Source organism: Aotus nancymaae, unplaced genomic scaffold (assembly GCF_030222135.1).
Source record: "Aotus nancymaae isolate 86718 unplaced genomic scaffold, 86718_ANA_hifiasm-v0.15.2.pri h1tg000011l, whole genome shotgun sequence".
In the NCBI taxonomy this organism is placed as follows: Eukaryota; Metazoa; Chordata; class Mammalia; order Primates; family Aotidae; genus Aotus; species Aotus nancymaae.
Window position 1 is genome coordinate 86,838,715 of NW_026988422.1, and position 13,890 is coordinate 86,852,604.

Here is a 13,890-nt window from a genome sequence, read left to right on the forward strand (position 1 = left end):
GAGAAAGCTCAGATTAGCCAAATGTGGTCGCTCACACCTGTAATCCCAACACTGTGGGAGGCCGAGGCGGGCGGATCATGAGGTCAGGAGATTGAGACCATCGGGCTAACATGGTGAAACCCAGTCTCTACTAAAAATACAAACAATGAGCTGGGCGTGTTGGCACACACCTGTAGTCCCAGCTACTTGGGAGGCTGAGGCAGGAGAATCGCTTGAACCTGGGAGTGGAGTTTGCAGTGAGCCATTGCGCTCCAGCCTGGGTGACAGAGCGAGACTCCATCTCAAAAAAAAAAAGCTCAGATTAGCTTTACTCATATCAACCAAAAAGGAAGCAGCCCAGCTTCCATCAGCAGGAGAATGGCAAACAAATGTGGGACAACGTGGATGAATATCAAAACCAGGAGGTGAGTGAAAGATGCTAGACACAGAAGTAGATGCCACGTGACTTCATATAAAGTTCTAGAACAGGCAAAACAGGGCAAAACAACCCGACAGGGGTTGCCTGGGGCCAGCTGGCAGGGGCATGAGGAAACCTCGCAATGGGATGGAAACGTTCCATTTCCTGGTAGACGTCTCCCCTTCTCCCAGTTTCTGGCATAACCTTTTGGATAACCACATAAAACCTGTCTGGCCTCCATGCCACGTATTGTGCGAAGTCCAGCACTTTCCTCAAGATATCTCGTGATTCCCGGAGAGGTAGTGAAGTGGGGTAAATATTCTCCTGAACACCTGGCTCAAGTCCAGAGACACAGGTGGGGCTCAGTCGGCACAGGATGAATGCCCCCCAGTGCACCTAGCCAGGCTGAGCTCGGGTGGTGGTGATGTCCTCCCTGCTGCAATCTGAACCTCAGTCCTCATCTGCAGAAATCCTGGGCCTAGGGGACCATGCAGATGGCTTCCCTCGCTGCCTGATGCCTCCAGCTGTCTTAAGGCTTAGGCTGGCACTGGTGCAGCCTCCCTCCAGCTGTACCAGGAAACAGGACACAAATGTTGGGGGTCTGGGCCACCGGCCATGTGGGGAGACCAGCTACCACAACTAGGGCTTGCTGAGACAGGATTCCAGGCATGGAGGACAGTGTTGCTGAGCAGTCAATGTGGCCTGCTGGGCCTGGGAGAACCCCGGGCTCTGTTCTCTCAGGGGACCCTGGGCTGCCCTGTGGGAGTGGGGTGCGTGTGAGCAACAGAGACAGACTGAGAGGTGGCTTCCCGGGAGGGCGCCCACCCCACCTCTTTCCAATCATGACCACGCCTTTCCCTGCAGTTCTGAAAGAAGTGGTCCCTGGAGCTCTGTGCTGGGCGGCCCCAGCTCCTTAAAGAAAAAAAAAACACACACACACTGGAAATTGGAGGAATTCCATTTTTAGAATTGAAGTCTGAGACCAGAGAGGGTGTGACTTCAGCTGAGAGCAAGGCAGGCCAGATCCTAGATTAGCCAGGTCCGGATGCCAGGCAGCCCCTCCCTAGCCCAGCACGCCAGTCCGGTGACTCGGCGACTCGTCCTGACGAGGAGGGTGAGCAGGCAGCGGGGAGTCAGCCAACCTGCTCTTCCCATGGCCTACGCTTCCCTTGTTCCCATCCCTCCTCTCCTGCCGGGTCACCCCTCCAGCCGGAGGACAGGCACCCGAGTACCGCCGCCCAGCCAGAGACGAGCTTCAGGCTACCTCCACCCTGCCCCTCTTCCATCCCCTTTGCCTCCCACCCCCTTCCTCCCTTCCTTCTTCAGGCATTCACAGACAGGGCTGCCCACCGGACTGCAGACCCCCCAGGGCCAAAGGGAAATCCCTGCCTTCTTATCTCTTCCAAAAAGCTGCTCACAAAGACAGACATCAACAAACATCTACAGCAAAAAGATGAACAGTTTAAAAAATAACCACTTCCGGTTCCATTCTCCACTTGAGACAAATGGGACTGTGTGGTTTGTTCCATGTGGACACTGCACTTTCCTTTCTGTGGCTCCTCCACCTGCTGCAGCCTTCCCACCTGCCACGTGAGTGTCTCTCGCCCCTATCTCCTGGATCCCCAAGGGACACAGGCGCTCCCCCGCCCCCTGCCACTCCGCACATCTTCAGGCCTCCTGTCTCAGCTCCTGCTGGCCGTCAGCTCACCAGTCCAGGGCACCTCGTTCTGTTGCCCAGCCTGGCACCTGATACTAGCAGTTGTCAGTAAATACTGAGAGTGACATGAATATGAAACACTAGGCCGGGTGCGGTAGCTCACACGTGTAATCCCAGCACTTTGGAAAGCTGAGGCGGGTGGATCACTGGAGGTGGGGAGTTCAAGACCCCCTCTCTGCTAAAAATACAAAATTAGCCGGGCGTGGTGGCACACGTCTGTAATCCCAGGTACTGGGAAGGCTGAGGCAGGAGAATCACTAGAATCCGGGAGGTGGAGGTTGCGGTGAGCCAAGGTTGCACCACTGCACTTCAGCCGTAGGCTCTATGCTTGTCTCTGATGTCCCAGGGGCCTGGCAAATGGCAGGAGGTGGGTGGTTCCCCCCCACTCTTTTTTCTTGAGACAGGGTCTCACTCTGTTGCCCAGGCTGGAGTGCAATGGCACAGTCATAGCTCACTGCAGCCTGGACCTCCTGAGCTCAAGTGATCCTCCCTCGTCAGTTCAGCCTTCTGAGTAGCTGAGACTGTAAGGCTGTAGCACCATACCTGGCTAATTTTAAAATTCTTTTGTAGAGTCAGGGTCTCACTATGTTACCCAGGCTGTCCATGTCTTTTGATCCCAGGCAGCACTTTAGGAGCCCAATCCCAGCTGCTAAGAGCTCCAAGGACTGGCAGGAACTCCTGAGGATCATGGCAGAGCTCAGGGACTTAAGGGGACTTGATGAGAATCCCCTTGAAAGGGGAGCAAGAGCAGCAGCTCTGTGCAAAAGAAGCCTGGAGAAGGAGCAGCCTGGCCCTCCTCTCATGCCTGCTTCAGGGGTGCCCTTGCAGCACGTCAGGTGCTGTGGGGATGAGGACACCAGCCCCTCCTGTCCTCCGCTCACAGCAGCTGTGGAAACTGACCACACAGTGCACATTGGGGAACAGACAGGCAGGTGCTCAGAGGAGGCCTTGACCCAGGCAGGTGCTGTGAGAAAAGGCTTCCCCCAGGAAGTGAGTATCAGCTGAATCCTGGAGGACTGGGGAACAAAGGGGAGGGAGAACATTCTAGGCAGAGTGAATATTCTAGGCAGAGTGAATACTATCTTACGGGGTGTGGCTATGTGAGAGACCAGGGTGAACTCAGGGACAGCTAAGGGTGTTCAGGGGACAGGAGATCAGGAGGTTGGCAGCACCAGGCCCTGGGGGCCTTGTCAACCAAGTCAAGGAGTTGGAATTTGCTGCAGAGAGTGGCGCATGGCAGCATTGGTAGATGTGGTGGATGAATTGGCCTTTTCTCCTTTCCCCCATCACTCCAGGTTCATTGCTGCCTGAGGACTCCTGCCCGCAGAGCTCTCCTGGGGCTTTTAAAAAATTTTATTTTTGAGACAGAATCTGGCTCTGTTGCCCAGGCTTGAGTGCAGAGTGCCATCTTGTTTCACTGCAACCTCTGCCTCCTGGGTTCAGGAGACCAGCCTGGCCAACCCGTCTCTACTAAAAATACAAAAAATTAGCCAGGTGTGACGATGGGTGCCTGCAATCCCAGCTACTAGGGAGCCTGAGGCAGGAGAATCACTTGAACCCAGGAGGCAGAGATGGCAGTGAGTGGAGATCAAGCCATTGCACTCCAGCCTGAGTGACAGAGCCTGCCTCAGCCTCCCGAGTAGTTGGGACTACAGGTGTGTGCCACCACACCCAGCTAATTTTTTGTATCTTAGTAGAGATATGGTTTCACCACGTTGCCCAGGTTGGTCTTGAACTCCTGAGGTCAGGCAATCCATCTGCCTCAGCCTCCTGAAGTGTTGGGATTATAGGCGTGAGCCACTGCACCCGGCCTCTCCTAGGGCTTTGAATGCCTGCCTCCTTCCTCTCATTTGGGTCTCTGCTCACCCACCTGCCTCTGAGTTCACCCCTGATCACACAGCCTCTGTCTGTTCCATCATCTCTGCAAGATCCGATATTTCCTTATGTGTTTATGGCCTACTTCTAGCAGAGATCTTACATATCTCGTTCACCTATGCATCCTTGGCTCTCATCATGAGGATCATGGGAGAGCAACAAATATTTGTTGAGAAAGTAAAAGAACAAGGACAAAGTGGTGGCAGTGGAGATTGATTAAAGAAATACTGAGAGGCTGGGCATAGTGACTCACACCTGTAATCTCAGCACTTTGGGAAGCCAGGTAGGAGGATAGCTTCTGGCCAGGAGTTTGAGACCAGTCTAGGCAACATAGCAAGATCGCCTCTCTGCAAAAAATTTAAAAACCATTGGCTGCGGTGGTGGTGCACACCTGTAGTCCCTAGCTGTTGGTGAACTGGGGACTGGAGGGGCAGAGTAGCTGTTTGGGTATCAGGTGGGCGGTCACACCCCGCCCGGCTGGCTGGAACGCGGGCGGGGGCGGGGCCCTCCGGCTACTTCGGAAGCTGACGCGAGAATCTCTTGAGCCCAGGAGTTTGAGGTTACAGTGATTGCCACTGTGCTCCAGCCTGGGTGACAAAGATACCCCAACTCAAAGAAATATTGAGGAAGTAGAATCTTTTTCACCTGTTGTAGTAGGGAATAAGGGAGGGGAGCAGGCATCCCAGGTTTCTGGCAAGGGTTGTGGGTGAGCAGAGGGGACAGTTACTGGGCCCAGAGGAACAGAAAGAATCCGCACTGGATGCTCGGCGGTGTCCAGCCTAGTGGCTGAGCTTGATGCCATCAAGCTGCAGTCTGGCTGAAACCACGACCCTGAAACTGGTGTGGAGAGGGTTTGTTTGACCCTGACTCACTGCCTCTCCCTGGGCCAACCCTAACTGCTGTGTTACCCTAGGAGCTCCCTGCTTGTAGCCCACCTTTGTCTTCATAAATGAGATCAAAATAACCAGAGCTCCGTTCCTCCGGTGACTGCGGGGCGTAACTGCAGGGTTCACACAGGGCTGCGGGTGCTGGGTGATGATATCGGAAAGGAACAGCAGCTGATGGGGTGGGGGAACTGGCCCAGGAACCCTTCCAGGTTAAATGACGCCTCCGGGCCCCGCACTTGGGACGTCTGCGCACCGGGAGGGTTTTTCTCCGGCCGCTGGCGGCAGCGAGCGGAGCCTCGCCCACTGAATCAGCACCCCTGCCGGCTGGCTGCTGAGTCAGGCCTGCGGAGCCGGCAAAGCCGCAGGGCCCGACCCGGGCGCGCTCCGCTGCCCTTCAGGCTAGGCTGGAGGTCGAGTCCCTGCAGCCAGGGCGAGGCGCCGGTGGCTGCGCGGGGACGGAGGGTGGGCGTCTCCCATCCTCACAGCCTTAGCCCGCCTGAGGTGCAGTTTGTGTCGAGCAGGAGCGCCGGGAAAGTCTCCCTGATTCAAGGGTCCAGAAGCCCCGAGGGGAGGGAACAATGACATGGGGAGGGCGCGGGGTTAGGGGTAAGGATGTCGACCGAAGGCTGTCGGGGGGCTCCCGAAGGCCTCCTGGTGGGGTTCTCGGGGGACCGAAATGAGCGCACGAAGCTCGCGGGCCTGGGAGCGGAGCGGGGCGGGGCCCAGTGGTGGCGGCAGCGGCCGGGCCTACACCTTCCCCGGCCGCATTCCGGTCGGGCCCACAGCCGGCGGGAGGGGAAGCCGCCCCAGCGCTCGGTCGTCACAGCTGCGGCGTCGGAGAGACCCGGGCCTCGTCGCCCACCGCCCGCGCCACGCCCTGCCCCGAAAGCTCCGTCCCGCCCGCGTTTCGGCCAGGGGGGCCCGCGGGGTCCTGCACTATCACCCTCCTCCCTGTGATTGCCCACCTGATACCCAAACAGCTTCCCCGCCCCTCCAGTCCCCAGGTCGCCGAGCGCTTCTAGGGAGCTGCCCAGCCTCAGTTTCCACGGCCCCGGGCGGCGCGAGGGGCGATGACGTCATACCGGCGCGCGGCATTATGGGGCAGGGCGAGGCGGGGCGCCGCGGGAGCAATACCGAGACGCCATTTTCGGCGACTGGAGCGGCGCAGGCGGTCGAGCGGGACGGGCTGGGTCGGCGGGGCTGCAGCTGCGAGGAGGAGCGGCGGGGCTGCGCTTGGCGACCGAAGGGACAGCGCGCGGGCGGCCGAGGATGCTGCGGGGCGGCTGCGCCGGCGCCCCTCGCTAGTCACCGCTGTTCCGCGCCTCAGGCGGCCGAGGCGGGCTCCGCGCGCAGTTGCTGCTCCGCGCACGCGCCCGGCGGCGCTCCTGGTGCTGACAGCGCGAGACAGCGCGGCCCTCAGGAGCTGGACGGTGAGTCCCCGGCGTGCGCCCCGGGCCGCAGCCCCCTCCTCATCCTCTGCCCTGTCCCCAACCCGGGCGCAGCTCCGTCCCCGTCCGGGTTTGGGTCCCGGCCCCTCTGGGTTCCCACCCGCGTTGCGCTCCAGTTCATCGGCCCTGCTGGTCCGCGACCCCTTGCAGGTTCAGGTTGGCTTCCCGTTCCCAGCCCCGGCTCCCGGCGCCGCGCATCCTCCCCATCCGCGTCCCACTGCAGGTTCCGGTACCCGGCCCAACCAGGGCCCCGCCCTGGCCCCGCATGCCCGGCTCAGCCCTGCTGCGGGCGGCGGTGGCCGTTCTCAGGGACAGCTGCGGACCCCGGGAGCCCGCGACGGGGGAGGTGGCCGCCCCCGGGATCGCGGCGAGCGGGGAGGCGGGCGGCCCGGCGGGGCTGGCTTTGTCCGATTCCTCCTCTTCCTTCCGCCCCCGCCTCTCGCGGCACCGCCCTGAGCGGACGCGCCTGTCATCCTCGCGGGCGGCGGGGGGCCCGGTCCCTAGCGAGAGCTGACTCCACCTTGCCTCCGTGGCGACCCCTTATTTTTCAGTAACCAGATGCGAAACGTTTCAGGCGACCTTGTTCACCTAGGCTGGCGTTGCTCCAACTAAACTTGAAGCAACCCCCGTCCTGGCATGCTTTTTCGGTCTAAAATTGGGTGCACCCTTTTCCTTACAAAAATTAAAATAAAACGTTAAAAAAGTAAAATCTATTCGTGATGGAGTGGATGGTTTTATAACTTAACATATGTAGGTCATTTCTAGGCATATTTGTATTAGGATTATTGCTGCCTGTTGTTTTATTAAGAATTTACATATTAAGCGTTTGAAAAGGAATGCTTACAAAAAATTTTTTTTGTTATTTTTTTTTGAGACAGAGCCTCACCCAGCCTGGAGTGCAGTGGCGAGATCTCGGCTCACTGCAACCTCCGCCTCCCAGGTTCAAGCGATTCTAGTGCCTCAGCTTCCCAAGTAGCTGGGACTACAGGCGGGCTTTATCATGCCTGGCTAATTTTTGTCTTTTTAGTAGAGATGGGGTTTCACCATATTGGCCAGGCTGTCTCGAACTCCTGACCTTGTGATCCACCCGCCTTGGCCTTCCAAAGTGCTGGGATTACAGGTGTGAGCCACCATGCCTGTCCACAAATAATGATGTTTTTAAAAAATGTGACCGGGCGTGGTGGCTCACGCCTGTAATCCCAGCACTTTGGGAGGCCGAGGCAGGTGGATCACGAGGTCAAGAGATCGAGACCATCCTGGTCAACATGGTGAAACCCCGTCTCTACTAAAAATACGAAAAATTAGCTGAGCATGGTGGCGCGTGCCTGTAATCCCAGCTACTCAGGAGGCTGAGGCAGGAGAATTGCCTGAACCCAGGAGGCGGAGGTTGCAGTGAGCCGAAATCGCGGCGCCATTGCACTCCAGCCTGGGTAGCAAGAGGGAAACTCCATCTCAAAAAAAAAAGTGAGAAGAAACAATTTGCGTTATACTGTTTCATGTGTTCTTTAAAAGGGCAGTTGGATCTTGATTCTTTGCATTAAATTCTAAGGTATTTTTTTCTGTACAGTGTGACTAAGCCATTGATCAGAATCAGTTCAGAATACATTGCCCTAGTTTAGTGAAAAACACGTAGGAAACTGGAACGACCTCCTTAAGTTCCCAAGTTACATTACTGTCATGGTCTTGCTTCTTTCAGGGATTGTCAACAAGCCTCTTATGGTGAGAAATTTGGCCTATTCTGTTTCCTAAATATTTGTGAGAATACAATGATACTAAATCTGAAGTGTATTTCAACTTGTGTGGAATTCCATGTGGGAGGGTAGGCACTCTAAAGAGCCAGTGTCTCTCCAAGTCCTCAAAGAATGCAACATCATGTTGCAGTTGAGCCTGGCAGCCCTGTGCTGGCACTGAGTGCTGTGGAGGATCCAAGTGGTGACCTCTAACCTTACTGCAGCCTTGGCACACCTCAGCTTGCCTAGCATTGTCTTAGAAAAGCGTCCAGACATGCACAGGAGTCAGGTAGTGTTTATCTCCAGCAAGGGGAGGGAATGACACTGGGGAGAGGCACGCAGTATCTTAAATATTTCATAACAAATAACTACAGTCGTTTAAATTTATACATTTTTAAAATTTATACTTTTTTTTTCTTCTTGAGACAGAGTTTCCCTCTTGTAGCGCAGGCTGGAGTGCAATGGCGTGATCTCGACTCACCACAACTTCTGCCTTCCAAGTTCAAGCGATTCTCCTGCCTCAGTCTCCTGAGTAGCTAGCATTAGAGGCATGTGCCACCACGCCCGGCTAATTTTGTATTTTTGGTAGAGATGAGGTATCTCCATTTTGGTCAGGCTGGTCTCAAACTCCTGACCTCAAGTGATCCACCCGCCTTGGCCTCCCAAAGTGCTGGGGTTACAGGCATGAGCCACCATGCCCAGCCAATTTATACATTCTTAAGCATGTTTCTCAATGTTGGAAAAAAGTCAATGTGTCACTTTCTGTATAGGGCCATAAACTATCTTACAACATACTTATATAAAAGGAAAACTAGACTAGAAAAAAATCAGATGAAATGTAGGATTAGTATAACTTGGAAACAAACAGTAGATAAGTGGAATGTTAGAAAGCAGTATGTATGTATGTGTGTATGTATGTATTTAGAGATGAGTCTGGCTCTGTCACTCAGGCTGGAGTGCAATGGCTTGATCTCCACTCACTGCCATCTCTGCCTCCTGGGTTCAAGTGATTCTCCTGCCTCAGGCTCCCTAGTAGCTGGGATTGCAGGCACCCATCGTCACACCTGGCTAATTTTTTGTATTTTTAGTAGAGACGGGTTGGCCAGGCTGGTCTCGAACTCTTGACCTTAGGTGATCCACCTGCCTCAGCCTCTCAGCGTGCTAGGATTACAGATATGAGCCATTGCACCTGGCCTGAAACCAGTATTTTATGTTACAAACAAGTGATCAATAATATACTCAAACGAGAGTATTTGGGAAGATTTAAATGTCAAATTTCAGGGCATAGAATAAAAATGACAAGCAAATTAAGATTGCAAATATTGTTCTTAATGTCTGTTGGGAACCAGCTGAATGGCAGGTACTGTGATGAGTAGTCAACGTTGATAAAAGAGCCGCTCTTGGCCGGGCGTGGTCGCTCACGCCTGTAATCCCAGCACTTGGGGGACTGAGGTGGGCAGATAACCTGAGGTAAGGAGTTTGAGACCAGCCCGGCCATCATGATGAAACCCCATCTTTTTTTTTTTTTTAAGGCGGAGTTTCACCATGTTGGTCAGGCTGGTCTCAAACTCCTGACCTCAGGTGATCCGCCTGGCTTGGCCTCCAAAGTGCTTGGGTTACAAACGTGAGCCACCACACCTGGCTGAAACCCCATCTTTACTAAAAATACAAAAATTAGCTGGGTGTGGTGGTGCGTACCTGTAATTTCAACTGCTTGATAGGCTGGGGCAGGAGAATTGCTTGAACTCGAGCGGTGGAGGCGGCAGTGGAGGTTGCATTGAACTGAGATCGCGCCGTTGCACTCCAGCCTGGGCAAAAGAGTGAGACTCTGTCTCAAAAAAAAAAAAAAAAATGCCGCTGTCCTCTAGGAGCTCACAGGCTGGCATGGACAGGTACCACAGACCAGGTTAAAGGCTGTGATGAGCACACTAAGGAGGTGATTCTTTGCAGAAGAAAAGTATAAATCAGCTAGTGTCAGGGGGCCAGGGGTGGGATTGGGATTTTGGATCCTGTTTGGAGGCTATAAATCCGGAGGTCGTGCTGCTGTAAAGGGGCACGTTGGAAGAGGGTGTAGGGGTGAGAGTGGAAAGATGAGGTTAGGAAAGGCCTTGAATGACTCCTTAAAAGGCTGCTTTCATTCTGAGGTTTACGAGGGAGGGTTGTAAGATTCTAAGGAGCCAGGTGACACTTGAAAAAGAGCAGAGGCAGTGGTGGGGCAGGTGCTGTGAACTGGGATGAGATTAATTAGGAAGCCATTAACCCCAACTGAGGACTGCAAGCCTCAGAATTAGGGCAGTGACAGAAGGAACAGAGAAGCTAGATGAGGGGCAGGGGCTGGGCTATAAGGGTTACAGTGGACCTGATTTGGGACTGATTGGATTGGGGTAAATGAGGAGCTGCAGGGAGGACTCTCGAAGAATGATCCTGCGAAAACCTGAGTCAGGTCATTGTCACTCCTCTGTTAAAGCTTTTGTCAGTGTGCTCTGAGCACCCCACCCTCTTTCCATCTTCCTGCTCTGGCCCTACTCAAGCACTTCCAGGCGCATCCGGAGTTTTGAACCAAACCCACTCTTCTAGTGATTAGCATTTCCTCACTTCAGCACATACTCATTAGCCTCTGCCCTGCCTGATTTTTCTCCTTAGCACTCCTCACTATCTAAAATACCATATTATTATTATTTTTTGAGATGGAATCTTGCTCTGTCGTGCAGTGGCATGATCTTGGCTCACTGCAACCTTCGCCTCCTGGGTTCAAGTGATTCTCCTGCCTCAGCTTCCCAAATATTTGGGACTACAGGCATGCACTACCATGCCCGGCTAATTTTTGTATTTTTAATAGAGAGGGTATTTTACCATGTTGGCCAGGCTGGTCTCGACCGCCTGACCTCAAGTGATCCGCCTGCCTCAGGTTTGAGCCACTGTACCCAGCCAATACTGTATTGTTTTAATCATTTTCTTTTTTCTTTTTTTTTTTTTTTGAGATGGAGTCTTGCTTTGTTGCCCAGGCTGGAGTGCAGTGGCGCGCTCTCTGCTCACTGCAGCCTCCACCTCCTGGGTTCAAGCGATTTTCCTGCCTCAGCCTCCCGAGTAGCTGGGACTACAGGCACTTGCCACCATCCCCAGCTATTTTTTTGTATTTTTAGTAGGGACGGGGTTTCACCCTGTTAGACAGGATGGTCTCGATCTCCTGACCTCGTTTTCCGCCCGCCTCAGCCTCCTAGAGTGCTGGGATTACAGGTGTGAGCCACTGTGCACAGCCATTTTCTTGTTTTTATTGTTTATCTCTGCTTAACATTCATAATCTCCATGAGGGCGGGGAGTTTTGTCTCTTGTATTCAGTGTCAGTGCTTGACATGTAATAGGCACTTAATAAATGTTTGTTGAAGGAATGCATCTAGAATGACTACCTCATCTGTAACTTGGTGACTCACTGCCTGGTGACACTCACCCAAGGAGGGAAAATGAGAAAATGATGAGTTTGTTTTTGGATGTGTTAACTCTGAAGTGCTTGTGAGGCAGCCAAGTGGAGTAGTGGGCAGTTAGAGATACACGTCTGGACCTCAAGACGGAGGCTGAGGCTGGAGGTAAAGATTCCAGAGACCGCATCATATTGTCGAGCCAGTCGGGTGTGATGTCCACCTGGTAGAGATGGTGAATGATCTAGGAGGGAGAGGGCCCTGGGAAACCAAGAGGAGGGAGGAGATCAGTATCAGATAGGCTAAGAAGTCAGGGAAGGGTTGGACTACGAAGTCTCTATTGGATTTTGCTTCTAGGAGGTTACTAATGACCTTTCAGTTTTTGTGTTTTTTTTTAATATAGTTATATAGAGACAGGGGTCTCACTGTGTTGCCCAGTCTGGTCTTGAACTCTTGGGCTCAAGCCATCTGACTGCCTTGGCCTCCCAAAGTGTTGGGATTACAGGCTTGAGCCACTGCACCCAGCTTCAACCTTTTGCCTCTTTCCCGAGAATACCACCTCCTAAGGATGGAGGCTATTCAGAGATGACCTGCATTCATTCTCCCAAGACATCCTTTGTGGCATTGTACTCTGTAGCCTCAGTATACTCATGGATCAGAAATGAATTATGATTTTATTTTAGTTTTTTTTTTTTTTTTGGAGATGGAGTCTCACTTTTTCACCAGGCTGGAGTGCAGTGGCACGATCTCGGCTCACTGCAACCTCCATATCCTGGGTTCAAGCAATTCTCCTGCTGCAGCCTCCCGAGTAGCTGGGATTACAGGCACTCACCATCACGCCCAGCTAATTTTTTTGTGTTTTTTTAGTAGAGATGGGGTTTCACCATGTTGGCCAGGATGCTTGATCTCTTAACCTCGTGATCTACCCATCTCGGCCTCCCAAAGTGCTGGGATTACAGGTGTGAGCCACCGCGCCTGGCCGATTTTATTTTAGTTTTAACTAATTTTTGTAGACAGATGAAAGCAGTTTTTTCATCTATGCTTTTTGAATTTGCAAAGTGCTATCTGAACTGAAAACAACAGATATGGAGCAAACATGTTAAGCTGAGTTATGTGCATATGTGAAGTAAGTTACTTCCTTGGTTCTCAAATATCTGAGTTACCTTCATGGATTGTTTCCTGACTTCAGTTGCATAATATGAATTTATGTTCAGTCCTCTCTGAATTTCACTATACTGCTACTAAAACTGATCAGTGATGTTTGCACTGTTCCAGAGGAAGTAGGTACTGTAAACCTCGGGGTTGTGGTGTGTGTCCGGAGTTTCCATTACTTGGAAGACTGAGGTGGGAGAATCACATGAGCCCAGGAGTTCAACACTAGCCTGGGCAATACAGTGTGACCTTGTTTCTTAAAAATATAAATAAATAAAAAAGGGGAAAACAGTTACTGTTACTGGCATTCTACTGTTAAGGAAATTTTTTTTTTGAGATGTAGTTTCGCTCTTTTGCCCAGCTGGGGTGCAATGACATGATCTTGGCTCAGCGCAACCTCTGTCTCCCAGGTTCAAGCGATTCTCTTGCCTCAGCCTCCTGAGTAGCTGGGATTATAGGTGTGCGCCACCACACCCGGCTAATTTTGTATTTTTAGTAGGAATGGGGGTTTCTCCATGTTGGTCAGGCTGGTCTCGAACTCCTGACCTTAGGTGATCCAGCCGCCTTGGCCTCCCAAAGTCCTGGGATTACAGGTGTGAGCCACCATGCCCAGATGCTGAGGAATTTGAGAGTGAGAAGGGAAGTTTCTGAAACCAAAGTTACACAGCTGTGAAGTCATGATTCTAACTCAGTTTTTTTGCTTCCGCAGTTAAAGCATTGAATTGCCCTGTAGTACTTAAAGCTGCAGCTTCACATGAGTCATGATAATGCTGTTTAGTCCTGTAATTACTTTTACTTGGGGAAACCTTGCACCACTTCAGTTTTTTTCAAAGATATACCATTTTAACCATTTATAAGCACACAATTCAGTAGTGTTAAGGATATGCACATCGTTGTGCCACATCTCTGGAACTCTGACATCTGGCAGCACTGAGACTATAGCCCCTAAATACTGATACCTCCTCCTCCCTCGCCCTCCCTTTGGTAACCATCTTTTCTACTTTGTTTCTGTGATTTTGACTACCTTTTTTTTTTTTTTGAGACGGAGTTTCGCTCTTGTTACCCAGGCTGGAGTGCAATGGCGCTATCTCGGCTCACCGCAACCTCCGCCTCCTGGGTTCAGGCAATTCTCCTGCCTCAGCCACCAGAATAGCTGGGATTACAGGCACGCGCCACTATGCCCAGCTAATTTTTTGTATTTTTAGTAGAGATGGGGTTTCACCATATTGACCAGGATGGTCTCGATCTCTTGACCTCGTGATCCACCC

General features: G+C 52.6%; 1 protein-coding gene across 14 annotated transcripts in view; it reads left to right on the forward strand.

Moving 5' to 3' along the window:
• Positions 1 to 6,019: 6,019 nt before the first annotated feature.
• Positions 6,020 to 13,890, forward strand: part of KLC1 (kinesin light chain 1) — a 68,559-nt gene continuing 60,688 nt past the window's right edge. For 10 of the 14 annotated variants that reach the window (XM_021675239.2, XM_012471159.3, XM_012471165.3 and 7 more), the window contains exon 1: positions 6,020 to 6,306. The gene's annotated coding sequence lies outside the window, so the exon portion shown is untranslated. The remainder of the gene's footprint in view (positions 6,307 to 13,890) is intronic. The other 4 variants (XR_010342148.1, XR_010342149.1, XM_021675241.2 and 1 more) reach the window with 1 other exon arrangement.